Below are 15771 nucleotides of genomic sequence, written 5' to 3'. Positions count from 1 at the left end.
GTGAATATCCCTGTCAGAAAATCAACCTATGGCAAGGGAAGATATAGGGAAAGAAAAGACGATGGGTTTGCCCTGACTGCTATTTACTTTTGCAGCCAATAGTCTCGTTCAACAAAAGGAAAATTCATTATTCATATAACTCATAAATGCATCCGTTTAATGAAGTGATATTTCCTTAATCTGCCAACACAATCAAACTTGTTTGATGCATATGTTCTAAAGGACTTTAGGAAACGTATGTTAATGGCCATCTACAAAATAACAATGTGTCTATGGATGCTTTCCTTGGTGCCTGTGTGGTTCCTTGCCTGCAGGATTTCATGTTTCTTATTTTAAAATTTTTTAAAACAGACAGTTGTTTCAATTATATGTCTGTTGGCAGGATTTGGTTTAACATTTTGGAATTATAATCTTGACTTAAAAAGGGGGGAAATGTAAAAGTTCTGCCCTGATTAGACATGGATCAAGTCTAGTCTAATGTATTGCAGTAATTTGTTTCCAATAATAGAAAACACATGCTCTTCATAACTAAGTGAAAAACGAATAATCAATTTCCTTGATTTTGCAGTACTGGAACTTTGTTTTGTTTTTTTTACAAATTTGGATTCTAGCTGTAGGAGAAAGATCTACTGCCTTTGGGCATTTCTTATTTCTTGAGTAATTTAAAAAAAAAAGATATATATCCTAACATCCAGAATGTTAAATCTAATCCTTTTAACCACTCCTTTATTCACCATATTAAAAATGAGAACATTAATAAGGATAAAATGCTATATATTAATTTCAAGTTTCATAAGAGACTCTTCCTCTCAAGTGAATCAAAGCATGGATATAGCAATCGTCAAAATTATCTATGTACATTTTCCAGAAATCCTTAGAATAATTTTATACTGAAGCCATAATATTCTCTAGGCTGAAACTGAACACAGGGAGAAGAGGTTTAGCAGCAACAAAAGCAACAACAATGTCCCTTGATAGACCATTCACGACAAAGAAAAGGGAAATATTCTCTGCAGCTAAGAATCTGTTTGTGAGCTTCAGCTAGGATTTTTGCAAAAAATGATAGAAAAGGTTGACTGGGCTGGAGAAAATCTCATTTAAGCCCTATGGAAATATGAATGAATCTGTGGGCAAGATTAGACCTCTGTGCTAGAAATTCTCCAGCCTTACCTTAAAGGCTTCATGGCTAAGAAGAGATATTTAATCTCAGCATTACTAGTACAATTATCTAATAACTTGGACTGTGAATGACAGATTGTATACATTAAACAAAATAGCGTGATTAATTGATTAAATTTTCAAAACTGATCTAATGAGGTTCTTTGAATTGAATCCCTGGTTTGGAGCCATTTGATCTGAATTTCTGATTTATTTATATGGTTTATATGGTTGTCCACTCTACCACAGTGATTCTGAGAGGTATACAAAGATTAAAGTAACAACTACAGCCAATGTCTCATGTGACCAAGGTAAAAGCAATAAACCACAATTATCTCAACTGCAGACCTGGCCTAACCTCCTGTACTAAATGACAGAGGAACCAGCCAGGTCTTCAGAGCCTTGCAAACAGGGCCATCCAAATTGAGAGGACTAACTTTACACATTCATTAAAATATCCCAATTTATTTGGAAGGATCTCATTCACTTAGTATTCAGTAAGAACCATGGTGGTGTAGTGGTTAGAGTGCAATACTGCAGGCTACTTCTGCTCATTGCTGGCTGCCAGCAGTTTGGCAGTTCAAATCTCACCAGGCTCAAGGTTGACTTAGCCTTCCATCCTTCCGAGATCAGTAAAATGAGGACCCAGATTGTTGGGCAATATGCTGACTCTGTAAACTGCTTAGAGAGGGCTGTAAAGCACTGTGAAGCGGAATATAAGTCTATTGCTATTTTCATTAGTTTTCAAATTCAGTTCAATAGAATCACATTTTAATTAATTTTCTGGAGTAGAGTGTGGCCGAGTCCAACTGAAAGAACAAGGTTTTTCAACCTTTGTTCTACACAACTTTGCATTAACTGCAATAAATAATACAATCCTGTGCAGGTCTATACAAAAGTAAGCTCTACTGCAAGCCTGAAACCTACATTCCTTTGAAAATAAAATAAAATTTCAGGGTTGAAAAAAATTGTGGAAATGTGGAAACTTTCTTATGTGATGAGAGAAATTATTTAAAATAAACCACTATGAAAAAAGAAAATTCTAAAATTATTTGAAAGTTGTTAATATTATTTTACTAGCAATAAGACCTGGTTTGATTTATATCAGCCAAATAATTCAACTTTTAGAACTGGTTAATAATGTGATCCTAAGTTTGCCAAAACCTAGTAGAGTAAATTTAAAATTACTGTGCTGTCCTGTCATAAGTACCTAATGGCTACTGTAGTTGTTTTTATGTAGTCATGAAGTGAATCACATTCAAGAAATCAATTCGTATTTTTTCTAGATTCTTCTCTTCAAACTGTAACTTTGGGACAAAGAACCTGCCTTAGATTCTGACTCTTCATTAGAGAAGGGTGGTAAAGAAAAAATGTGTGTGGTGGTTATGGTAACGCTCATGCTTTCTTTCTAAGTTTCTGATACTTCTTCACTAGTTTCATTTCTCTGCTTTACTCCAAACTATAGTTTGTTTTACAGTTACTCTAAGATGGACTTTCAGTCTTGGAGCTGATTTTTATACAGTATAATCACAATGGGGCGTGATTGGGGCGTGTATAAGAGCACAAATGTGCCTACTGTTCCTGTCCTATTGTTTTTTTTTATTCTTATACATATATGCTTATACTTCCTCATATTTCCTCATATATATGTTTATATACTATATAACCATTTTGTGTGATGCTTATGTATATTGTTGTGACAAAAATAAATAAATAAAATAAATAAACAATGGCAATCCTTGTATGTATGTATGTAAGAGAGCCAGTTTGGTGTAGTGGTTAAGGCACTAGACTACAAAGCAAAAGATTGTGAGTTCAAGTCCCGCCTTCACCATTAAAGCTGGCTGGGTGACTTTGGCCACTCACTCTCTCAGCCCAACCCACCTCACAGGGTTATTGTTGTGGGGGAAATATAGAAGGTGGGTTGGGTATGTTCATCACATTGAGATATTTGTGACAATAATAAAGCAGTATATTGGGGGTTGAAGCCCATTAAATGGCTCGTGTGATGTTTTGTCACCAGGATGGGGGATTATTATATTATTTTATTAATTTATTATGTGATTATTCTCTTTTATTCATTTTATTGTTTTATATATGAGGTTTTTATGTTCCTGTAAGCCGCCTTGAGGTTCCATGTGCAAATGGGTGGCAATATAATTTTCCTAAAATAAATATAATCAAATAAATTAATGAACGTTAAACCTTAGAACGCAAGAAAAACCAGTTCCAACTTTGGGCAACTAGAGGTAAGTACAGATGGTAACAAAGAGAGCCAGCACTGACATTTTCTCATAATGCTTCAGCTGCTTCTCTCCAGAAATAAACAGTGGATGCTATGTAATTTTTCCTGGGATCCCAAACTAATTTGCTACCTCAGGTGTGATAGACCAGGGGTCCCCAACCCCTGGTCTGTGGACTGGCACCAGGCCGCAGTATGACCGAAACCAGTTGTGCAAACAAGCAATACCATGCTACCTCCAATCTGTGGAAAAACCTCTCTCCACAGAACTGGTCCCCGGTGTCCAAAAGGTTGGGGCCCACTATGGTAGACACCCTGGTTATTTTTGAAGCAGGACTCATCTCCCTATCCAAGGGGATCTGTATATAAATTGGTTACCATTTTTTCCTTCAATCAAACGAGGTGTCTCGGCCCCTCCCTAAACATTTGAATCACTACAATTTTTTTAATTACTGCAGCATGCGGTTTCTTCTTTTTAAACGTGGTAGGAATAATGCTCCGAGTGCAGTTAAATTCATTTTCTTTATGCAAAATACAGATGTCCCATTTTTCCTCCAAAAAGCTCAAGGCAGCATACTGTACGCAGCTCTGACCGAAGTCCATTTTATTTTACTTCAAGATTGTAAAATAGATTGGGTTGAGAGATAGCTGCTCTGGCTTCACACAGTGAGTTTAATTGCCAGCTGGGAATGTGGATATGGGCCTCTTCAGTCCCAGTTCAACACTGTAAGTACTACACAATGCTGACCCTTTGCAATAAGAACTGTGTTTTTATAAATTAATTCTAGGGTTACCTTCAAATGGCCAGGCACATAAAAATTCATTGAAAACCACAATCGTTATTCCAGAAGTGAGTTGTTGCCAGGAACACAACATGGGAAGGAGGTCTAATCAAGTTGATCACCTTTTAACTTCAGTCTCCTTTATTTTACATGTGGCTCAGAAATTCCTATTGAATATTTAGCTGCATTTTTATAATGCCAAAAATCTCTGATTAACACATTATACTAGGCTGAACCTGTCATTCTCATTCATTCATTTTCATTCAGCTATAACATCATTATCAACAACAACCACTTGTAAGTGCTGTATATTTTAATCTAAGCTTCAATATCAGAAGGTGCTAAACAGATAAGGCCATCTAAACAGAGGCCGTCGAAGTGATGTCCCGGTGTCTGGAGGCCGTATGGGTCTGGATGGGGAGAAACAGGCTCCAACTCAACCCTTCCAAGACCGAGTGGCTGTGGATGCTGGCATCCCGGTACAGCCAGCTGATTCCATCGCTGACTGTTGGGGGCGAGTCGTTGGCCCCCACGGAGACGGTTCGCAATCTAGGCGTCCTCCTGGATGCACGGCTGTCATTAGAAGAACATATGACAGCCGTTGCCAGGGGTGCTTTTTATCAGGTTCGCCTGATATGCCAGTTGCGTCCCTTTCTAGACCGGGTTTCCCTCTGCACAGTCACTCATGCCCTCGTCACATCCCGCCTGGACTACTGCAATGCTCTCTACATGGGGCTCCCCTTGAAGGGCACCCGGAAACTCCAACTGGTCCAGAATGCGGCTGCACGGGTGATAGAGGGAGCTCTTAAACTATTAAAATGAGAGGCTCCCATGTGACACCTCTCCTGCGCGGTCTGCACTGGCTCTCGGTGATTTTTCGGGTGCAATTCAAGGTGTTGGTTACTACCTTTAAAGCGCTCCATGGCATAGGACCAGGTTACTTATGGGACCGCCTACTGCTGCCAGTAGCCTCCCATCGACCTGTGCGCTCCCACAGGGCGGGCCTCCTCAGGGTGCCATCGGCCAAACAATGTCGGCTGGTGACCCCTAGGGGGAGGGCCTTCTCTGTGGAGGCTCTGGCCCTCTGGAATGAGCTGCCTCCGGGGCTTCATCAACTCCCCAACCTCCGGACCTTTCGCTGCGAGCTGAAGACGCTTCTGTTTCATCGCGCAGGGCTAGCTTAAATGTACTTTTAAATGGGGTTTTTTAAATTCTTATTTAAGTTTTTATGCCATATATTGAATAAGTTTTTTATACTGTTCTTAATCTGTATTATATGCATTTTATTGGCTGTGAACCGCCCTGAGTCCTTCGGGAGAAGGGCGGTATACAAATCGAATAAATAAATAAATAAAGTAGAGAATAACTCAATATTGTCTTGCTACAATTGAACAATAACTCACTTTAGAACTTCTTTTAGCATTAACTGTCACATAGCTGTGGTTTAGTAAAAAAAAAACCAGTAGAAAACAGAACGAAACATGATATATACTAAGCCTGTGCTTCCAAAAAAGTGCTTTACAGCATAGGGGATAGCAACATAGCTTCCATCTGCAATTCCTTAAGGAGTTACATCCATGATCCTGACAGATTATGCAGTTACTTTAAGGAAATGCAGTCAGGTGCTATAGCCACACCTTATGAGTGCCAGAATACCTTTCTGGAATAAAATCTGAAGCATGCCATGTCAAATGCATCATCAGTCATGAATTCCGTCATGCCCACAAGAGTTCCAAGTCCAGCCCACCTTGAATTCCTTCCACTTTTATTTCCTGCTAATTTCCCATGGCCATTAGTAGAGCACTTAAGTTTTCAATAAATCTTTATACCCATTTGAACTGTCTGGATCTCTTAATTTTCCCAATGATATACCTGCATTTCTTGATTATTTGTTTGATATCATTAACATTTATTTTGCCAGCTGTTTTGCTAAATGAGCTACTAAATAATGACACATGCAACCAATGTAGACCATGTATTCATGAAGACAGAGCTAATTTAACCCTGGAAAGGAAAATTCTATTACTACTTTTGAGTTCTTGGTAATCCTAATGAGAAGAAATGAGTATAGATTTACAGTAAATAGCCATTAACTCATCATGTTAGATCAACTATCAAGTCTCTGTATTAAAATCCATAGTTCAGATTAATCATATTGAAAAGTCAAGTGTGCTTGTCCTATTATGAAGAGTTTTTTCTCCCAATTATGTACACAGTCCAGAACATAGCACCATGCATTTGAGACCTCCTGTTAGATTTAGCTATTCAAATTAAGATAATTAAAGAAAGAAATGGCAAGGGGCACAGAAACAAGAGGGAGAAAAACTCTTAAACTATTAAAATGAGAAACATACATATGTATTAACAGAATGGCTTACAGAAGCATTTATTAGAATAGCAAAGTTTCAGTATTAACTGGGTGGAGACTGCTAATAGGACTCGGAGGTAGAACTCAAATATTTGTTATTCATTTGAAAAACAGAGGTTAAATAACCTCAGCTATGTATAAAACTAGGCCAGATAGATTCAGGAAAGGATAAAATATATAAGTTATTCAATTAAATGTCTTTCTAATTTGCCCAAGGGAAGCTTGAAAATGGGGGAGGCTGATAAAGAACCCAACAATGAAACTACAAATATAGATTTGAAGTACCTCCACTATTTTATATGTGTTATGAATGCAACACATACAATAGGAGCATAGCTTGACTATGTATTTGCAATAACTACATTGACATTTTTTTTGACCCCACAACCATCACAATCATCCTGAAACACTTTTATAGATTCTTTAAATGGGATGACATCACAGGAAGCCTTGAAGTTCATAATGAGTGATGCAAGGTATGTTTGGGTTCTATACAGTCTTAGTCAGATTTCAAGTAGATCTATCAAAATGAATGGAATCCAAGCCAATCATTCCAATTTAGTTTTCCTTCAATTCCATAAATCAGAATAGGATTAGGTCCAGTGGTGGGATTCAAATAATTTAACAACTGGTTCTCTGCCCTAATGATTTCTTCCAACAACCAGTTCACCAAACTGCTGATAAAGTTAACAACCGGTTCTCCCGAAGTGATGCGAACTGGCTGAATCCCACCACTGATTAGGTCTGAATCCAGCATTTATTCTGTCACTTCTGCTATTAAGAAAATATCTCCATATTCACATTATATGATGCCAGAAACATTCAACATAAATACTTGAAGAGGAAGGTCAGGACATATGATGATATCCATGTATCAATTCAGAATACCGCTGTTTTCAGTATCAGTTCAGAGCCACTCAAACTGATATTATTCTAGCTGATGTGGAAAAGTCTGTCTTTGCAGTCTTTTGACAAAGGACTTGGTTTTCAATTGAATATACAACATACACATGATATTAGAAGCAACTATAGTAAGCCCCTGACTCTGCATGTTAACATTCATTATTTCCATATTATTTTTTACCTGGAAATCTGGGGAATTCTAGGTATAAAGTAGAAATGAGGAGTGAAAGAAAGGGAGAGGAAGAAGGAGAGGGGGAGAGGATAGTCTTATGAAGTGGTTAGTTTGCATTATTTCATTCTCCTACATTACAATTTATGTGCCAAATATCCCATGTGATCTGAAGCATAGAGAGCAAGAAAAAATTACTGGCATTTGCAAGGCTAAACCTTAGTATGCAAAGAATGAAAATTCTAGAGTTTCCAAATGCCTTTTAGTTTGCTTTTTTCATCAATCATAATACAGTCTGAATTAGTTAGCTGAAGTTGTGTCTAGAACAGTGGTCCATTCTTGTTGGACCACTGTTCTGGAACACCACTGCCTATAAAAATATTACACCACTGCCTATAAATATATTAGCCATTTAGGATTTAAAGATCCACCTGATGTTTTGTCATGGCATCTACTGCAAGTTGAATACCTCCAAGTTAGATTCCTTGCTGCAATCAATAATTGATTTTTAAATATATATCCTATTGAATATATATTCCTATTGATTAAGAAATAATTGTATTATTTTAAAATGAAATATTATATTTCATTTTAAGGTTATATTAAATATTGGTATTGCATAGAATAGCACCATCAGCTTAGATCTTACACTGTAAGGAAATGGATTTTTTTATATTTTTGTTATTCCTTGTGGGACTTGAAAGGCACTGGATATTTAAATATGCCTATCCAGCAGTTTGGGGAAGTTTCTTTTTCTTTCTATAAATGGATTTCTCAAGAAACAAAGAAACAAAAATAGAAAAAGTTCCAAGGTATTTATTAGAGATAAATATGGGTCCCAGTTCTAAAAAAGATAAAAACTGCACAATTACCTAAACTTTATCTCCTTTAATAGTGTTTTGGTCAATCTGGAGAGAGGGATAAAAGTATAGTAAATGGAAGTGTTATCTCTATGCTAATAAACACAACATAATTAACAAAACGAGCTATAGCACATTCTTCTAATCATATACACTACAGTCTGCAGATAAAGGATGCTTTCCTTTATCATCTACTTGTGCTTCTCTATATGTTGAATACAGTGGCTCACGGGCTAGGACGTTGAGCTTATTGATCGAAAGGTCGGCAGCTCAGCGGTTCGAATCCCTAGTGCTGCCGTGTAACAGGGTGAGCTCCCGTTATTTGTCCCAGCTTCTGCCAACCTAGCAGTTTCAAAAGCACGTAAAAATGCAAGTAGAAAAAATAGGGACCACCTTTAGTGGGAAGGTAACAGCGTTCCGTGTGCCTTTGGCGTTGAGTCATGCTGGCCACATGACCACGGAGACATTTTCGGACAGCGCTGGCTCTTCGGCTTTGAAACGGAGATGAGCACCATGCCCTAGAGTTGGCAACGACTAGCACGTATGTGTGAGAGAAACGTTTACCTTTACCTTTATATGTTGAATAGAGAGCGAGAGAGAGAGGAGGGACACAAAGCTAAGTTAAGTGTATTTGTGTATTTATTTCCAGGTATTTCCAGGTATTTGTGGATTGAAAGCTGTATCCATATACAACTGTGTGCAAAAAAGAAAGAAAGCTCAATGACAAGGGACAAGTCGACTGTAACTGACTGTATCAAAATAGACTGTATCAAAATAGATGAAAGCATAAGCAGCTGTAGGAGGAGTAGCAGAGCTTGGGGGCAGAATCAAGAGAAGAATCAGCCTAGAATCTTTACATTTCACAAGAGGTCTAAGACCAAACCCTCTTCAATTTCATTAACTTTTATCTAGTGCCAAATGAATACTGACTAGATTCTGGTGTATAGGCATGAGCAATAAATCAGCATAATTGGAATTTGATGTGTGGTCTTGATCTTTGTACCTGCAGCGGCTTTCTCTTAATTTTATACACTTACTTTGTATGTGTGTGTGCATCATGGAACTATTTTGGGGTAACTTCTCATTATGTGCAATGTATGGTATAGATTTGTTTGATGGAACTCAGAATACCAGAATCTGGGAGGGGATCCAGAAGCATTTCATGAAACATCTTCTAGATATTATTCATAGCATCATTTGGAGGTCGATAGTATTTTATTGGAATGGGAGACCTAATGGTCAACTGGTCCAGTTTGGAAAACACCTTTCCATGAAGAGAAAAATGAATTAAAATGCTGATCATGCCTGAGGATATTTATAGAAATTTATTGGCCACATCCTGTGAGATTTGCTGGAGCATTAGAGCAGAAACCATGTTAGAGCAGAATAAGCATTCTGTAAATTGCCAGCCCAAGACATTCTCTAGAGAAGAGAAAGAGAGTAGTTAAAAACTGGACTTGAGATGCAGAGATTTCGTTTCCCTACATAACATAATCTCAAGAACTAACAACCCTACATTTTCTTAAACAAACAGCACATGTTCTCTGTTTAGTAGTATTGCAGTCAGTTCTTAATTGTTTTTACCAGTCTAAACTGAAACATACACTCTACGAGCAGCCAGAACAAGAAGACACATTCAATAAAACACTTGAGTATGTTTTGTGTAACTTCCATTTGAGCACAAAAGAGAGAAAAATTACATTGTTGAATCAAAATCAAAATTATATTGTTAAATCAAAAAAATTCTCCCCTGCAAAGGAGTCTGACCAGGAATACATGGACAAAGTTTTATGTTAGATTTCTTCTGCACCGTTGTGCTTCATCTGTTAGTTACTCTCACTTCTTAGATATTAAAATATTTTAAAAATGATTTTATTAAAATTGGCATTTCAAGCAGCTCAGGCTACAGACCAGTTTAGTTCATGACAAGTTCCCAGCCACTGGTTTCAGTTCTGTTCAGACATTGACTGATACTACTGTAGTGAACTATGAGCATATTTCTTATCATTGTTTGATTAGCTATTTTATTTAATTTCTGCAATAATAGAGATTCACTATTGAAAAATACTTTGACTATGTTTGAAAAGATGGTAATGTAAGGAAGCAGCCTGTGATTCAAAGCACAACTAGAAAACATAACTTGTGTCAACCCTGAAGATGGCCTGACCAAAGCCATTTTGAAGCATCAGTGTTGTCACATTGGAGCTGAGGGATAGGGAGGGGGGATAGAAATAATGGGTTTTGTAGCCAAAACGAAATACTTTCTCCTGGGAACCAAGGACATTCCCACAGATGGTTGGGGAAAGGAGGAGTGATGTTACTAGGCAACTGGATGGCACCTTGATTGGACCATGTGACTGATAGTAAAGGAAAAGGGAGAAAACTTTCACTTTTAATTAAGGTGAAAACCGCTGAAAGAGTGGAGATAAAGTCCTACAATATAGAGTACTCAACTAGACTGGCATATCACTCCCTAGAAAGACTTTTTGCTGTTGGAAGCTATGAATCATCTTTTCCCCAAAACCCTTGAACTTCCATGCACACTCTTTCAAGAACTTCTTTATAGGTCCACTGATGCCTGCATGGCATGTAGTCCTAGACCTTATAGATCTTACAGATACCTGTAATAGCTTAAAATTTCTGCTATTAGTTTCTATCATCACATTGCATCGTGTTTAATCTCTCTTTTCTTTCTGTCCTTGCAACTTGCAAGGGATGTCTATGCTCTGTTAGCAATTCAGCCTTTGCAAATTGATGTGATATCTATTGCACTTTGCAATTTGCTAACTCTGATCTAGGAGTTAGGTACCAAATAAAACCAACACTCAATTCTTTTGAGTATTTGGCTGTTTGCTACAGAACCTAAGCAGTAACTCCTTGTTCTACTGCCTCTTTACAACTACCAAGAGGACAATACGACAACTTCTGGTACACTTGAAATGCGATGTAAGCAATTTAGAGCAAGCATACAGACAGGAGGAGAAAAATTTAGAGGAGGCAAAAGGATGGGGAAGAGTGAGGTCAAAAACATACAAATAAATGAAGTAAATAGAAAAACTAAGTCAGCTGGAAAATAACCATCAGAACTGACAGGAAGATTCAGAGACAGAGGGAGGGAGGGAGGGGGAAAGAGAGAGAGAGAGGGAGAGGGAGAGGGAGAGAGAGAAAGAGAGAGAGAGCGAGAGAGAGAGTAGAAACAGCTTGTTATTTAGCAGCTTAATATTTTTACTGAAAAAAAATGATATGAAGAGCAGTTGGAAGAGAACTAGACTCACCATAATTAAGCTGTAGGTGTATCTATAAAGCTCTGATCTTTGAAGAAAACCATCACAGCCGAAGGAAAGGCCTCCTCTGTTGTATGAATATTGCTAAAGAACATTATTACTAAATAACAGTAAATGTAACAAAATTGAGTTGTACTAAATTTTAATGTTATTTGGATTGTTCAGAATTCTTCTCCTGGATCGATCACTCTACTCTGAGCAATGACATTAAAATATAACTGTCCCTTAACTTTGGGCATAACAATTTTGGGCTTAACACAGCCTCCATGAGTATCAATAGATACTTAGGAGAAACAATCTATTGATCATCTCTGTATTCTGTGTTTCCCTTAATGGTGTACATTGCTAGTTTTATCAGCAGTTCATCCAACTTTAAGGACAGATACAGAAGAATTCAAATTTCTTCCATGTGGAGAAATATACTGTATAATTCTATTTTTTACATGAAAGCATCAATATTATTACTTGAACTTGCAATTGTGCTTCAGGAATTCCTATAACCTCAGGAACCTCAGGATCATGCAGGTGTGGTGCTTGTGCATCAAAAATCAGAGCTGTTTTATGAACTTTTCAAGATAGTCCTATATGTAAGCCATTAAAGTAAAGCATCAAGCATCAAGCAACCAAGCATATTGGTTGAAGCCTAACCTATCGTTTGGGCTGGGTGGGGGGGGACTTCTAGTTTTAGGAAAATTTGTTCAATTTATTTCCACCCTTTTCTACTGTACATTTTAAATGGGGAAAAAATTATAGATAGAGCTTCATCCTTGTTCAGCAACTCATAAAAGATACACTGCCAAAGCCCACATGAATGGGACTCCAAGTGAAGATAGCAAATGGAAACTGCTAGTACTGTTCCTTTATAAGTATCTATACAAAGCTAGTTCCTGAACATTGAAATGTTTATGAACATATAAAAAGAAGCTCTGTTGCAAAATCTTACAGTAGGTGCATACACTGAGTGACCTGGTAAGTCGTCAGCCATAAATAGTATCAGCTTCTTGACAACTTCCATTTGCAATCTTCAGAACCAGCAAAAGAGGGAAATTTATGAGCTGTTGACTGACAACCATATATGGCTAGTGAGCTGCATTAGGCTACTTGGCTTAAATGTTGTGCTGGTTGCGATGATATATATCTTGCCCCCTCCCTCCCCCCATCTCTCCCCCTCCCTCTCTCTCTGTCTCTCTCACTCTCTCTGTCTTTCTCTCTTTGTATGTCTCTCTCTCTCCCTCCCTCTCTCCCTCACTCCCTCCCTCTCTCTCTCTGTGTGTGTGTGTGTGTGTGTGTGTCTCCCTCCTTCCCTCCATCCCTCTGTTTGTCTGTCTCTCTGTCTCTCTCTTTGTCTCTCTCTGTCTGTCTCTCTGTCTCTCTGTGTGTGTGTGTGTGTGTGTGTGTGTGTTCATATATCCTACATGTTGACCAAAAACAGTTTGTTCTACACTGCTTCTAAATACACTTTCCCCAAGGAATATCTATTGATTTTGCTTATTAATTTTAATTAAAACATTTAATTTAATTAATTAATTTAATTAATTTTAATTTTAAAAAAAAAGCAAATTCAAGTAGTATGGTTTTCAGATAGTTTGATCTGGATTATTTATGAAATGTTGAAATTGTAGTTTAAACTCTGCTGACATGTGTTTATGTTGATTGTATGCAGGGCGCCCCAGATAGCAGTTGTCTCAGTCCCATCTGCCTTTTGCATTTAATTTATCCAGACTGAGACTCCTTTGTGAACCATTACTTATACCTTTTTTCTGAGCCCATATATATTTCAATAGACTCTAAATCCTAATAGTTGCCTGAATATGAGAAGCTGTTGTGGGAAAAACAAATCTGGATTTCGATTAGGGGTGAAAGAAACTGTTTTCTTTCATGAGGCAACTGTGATGCACACTTCACACTGTACCACAATATTTTCCTCTTTGTGGCTTCGTTGAACTGGTGATTCATGATATTTGAAACCAGTCTTTGGATTATCTATCTTAATATGTTATTTCTGACAGACAGCAGAGTTGCAATGTACATGGGCCAATTTTTGATTGTGATACATATCTGGTCCTGAATTGCCTACTTCTGCAAAATTCAAAAGGTATAGCCTTCCTTAGTTCAGATTGATGTTTCCTTAGTCAGAATAAATTATGTTCCCATAGGGCCATATGCCCAGACTTCATTGATATGTTCGTTTATTTACACTCTTTGTTACAAAGCAGAAAAGAGAGAGGATAAGATAAATAGTCTATAGAGATTCTCAATCATCCAGGTCATGGATGTCCCAAAGGTGCTTTTTCAGGAGGCAACTGGACTTTCTTGTTTCTTCTTTTGAAGATGTTTCGCTTCTCATCCAAGAAGCTGCTTCTGTTCTGACAGAAATCATTCCATTCCCCACTATCCTGTCAGAGCTGAAGAAGCTTCTTGGATGAGAAGTGAAACGTCTTCAAAAGAAATAACTAGAAAGTCCAGTTGCCTCCTGAAAAAAGCACCTTTGGGATAAAATAAATACTTTCCTAATGTGTAGTTTTTGTATATATAAAAAAAATAAAGCTAAATGAAATGCCATGAAGATCAACTTTACAATTATCTTCATTGTCTTTTAGTAATCATGCTTGTCCAAAATTGAAAGACAAGTTATCGCTCAAAGGGGAGGAGAGAAGGGGCAAAGGGCCACTTCTTTCTTTTCTTTTCAATTCCATTGCTCTTTTTCCTTGTTTTTGCCAGGAAATCAACTTGTCATGCTTCCTTCCATATGGCAAAAAGATTTGCCTTTGATTTTGTGCTGGACTGTTGTTTAACATTAGATATGTGGGGTGGGGTGGGGGGAAGCAATTGTTCCCAAAGGTATCTGTCTTGTAAGCATGTTATGAGATGCTTTTAATATGTGTCATTACCTCCTTTCCAGCAGGCTTCAGCTTTCTTCTGTAAGGTCAATCATATTATTTGCATCAAACTGAAATCAATGACGTTGCCCAATTCTGGCAGTTGAAATTGTAGACTTCTGCATGCAAAGCACATACTCACTCCTCAGTTAGGTCCTGAAGTTCATCTTTAATTACTAATTTAAATGTATGTTAGGATGCCAAGAACAAACAAAGGCCCTCCTACCTCCTCAGGCACCGCTGAGGAAAGGATAATAAAAGTGCTCCAGCCATGTCCTGTGACAGAGAACCAAGCTAGACCAAGTAGGTATCTCAATGTCAATTTGTAGGCTTTTGACTTAAATCAATGGGAAAAGGAGCGGCCAGTTTTACCCTTGGGTTTCTGAGGTTGTTTAAAAGTCAAGTTCGAGTTTAATAATCCCTTCAGAAAGAGTTTGGTTTCCTAATGAGAATCAGGACTTGAAAAAGCTCACGAGACTAAGGAACAAAACAAAATACAAAGAGGTAGGTGTGGAGCAGAGCAGAGACCCCTGAGATCTAGACTGTGAAAGCAAGCAATGTAGGAGGAAAGACAATTATGATATTCCCAGGACAGGAAGTAGCTAAGATACAGAGCTGCTGAGACATCATTCATTTTTCCACAGGAAAGGGAAGATGTGTCTTTAAAAGGATTTTGCTCTGTGAACTCATTCTGGTGTTTTTATGTTGCTCACCTTTTCACATGGAGAACTTTGCTTCCTTGGATACCTAGTGGTTGATGCCTTTCAAATAAGTTCTCCTGTGAAAGAAGAAAACTGGGGGAGGTTCATGATGTCAGATAATAGCCGGTAGGAAGGCTCATTAAGAGATAAGCTGCTTCACTGACTCCTTTGAAAATTGAATTGTTTGCACATTAAGGGTCCCAATGATTATTCCATCACAGCCATAGCAGCACAAATCAAGCTCTCTGATGCTAGAGAAGCATTTCAAACAGAAGTCCAATTTAAACAAGGAGCCTGGATTAGGAAACCACTAGTACAAGAGACAAAAAAAATCAATGAAAAAACATGAAATTCATGGCCATATTTTTTTAAGATTGCATGCCTCTGTGCAATTGTTCCCCCTTTTTTTAGAAAAGTTTTTTTTT

This window comes from Ahaetulla prasina, chromosome 6 (assembly GCF_028640845.1).
Source record: "Ahaetulla prasina isolate Xishuangbanna chromosome 6, ASM2864084v1, whole genome shotgun sequence".
Taxonomy (NCBI): Eukaryota; Metazoa; Chordata; class Lepidosauria; order Squamata; family Colubridae; genus Ahaetulla; species Ahaetulla prasina.
This window is presented reverse-complemented; position numbering follows the sequence as displayed.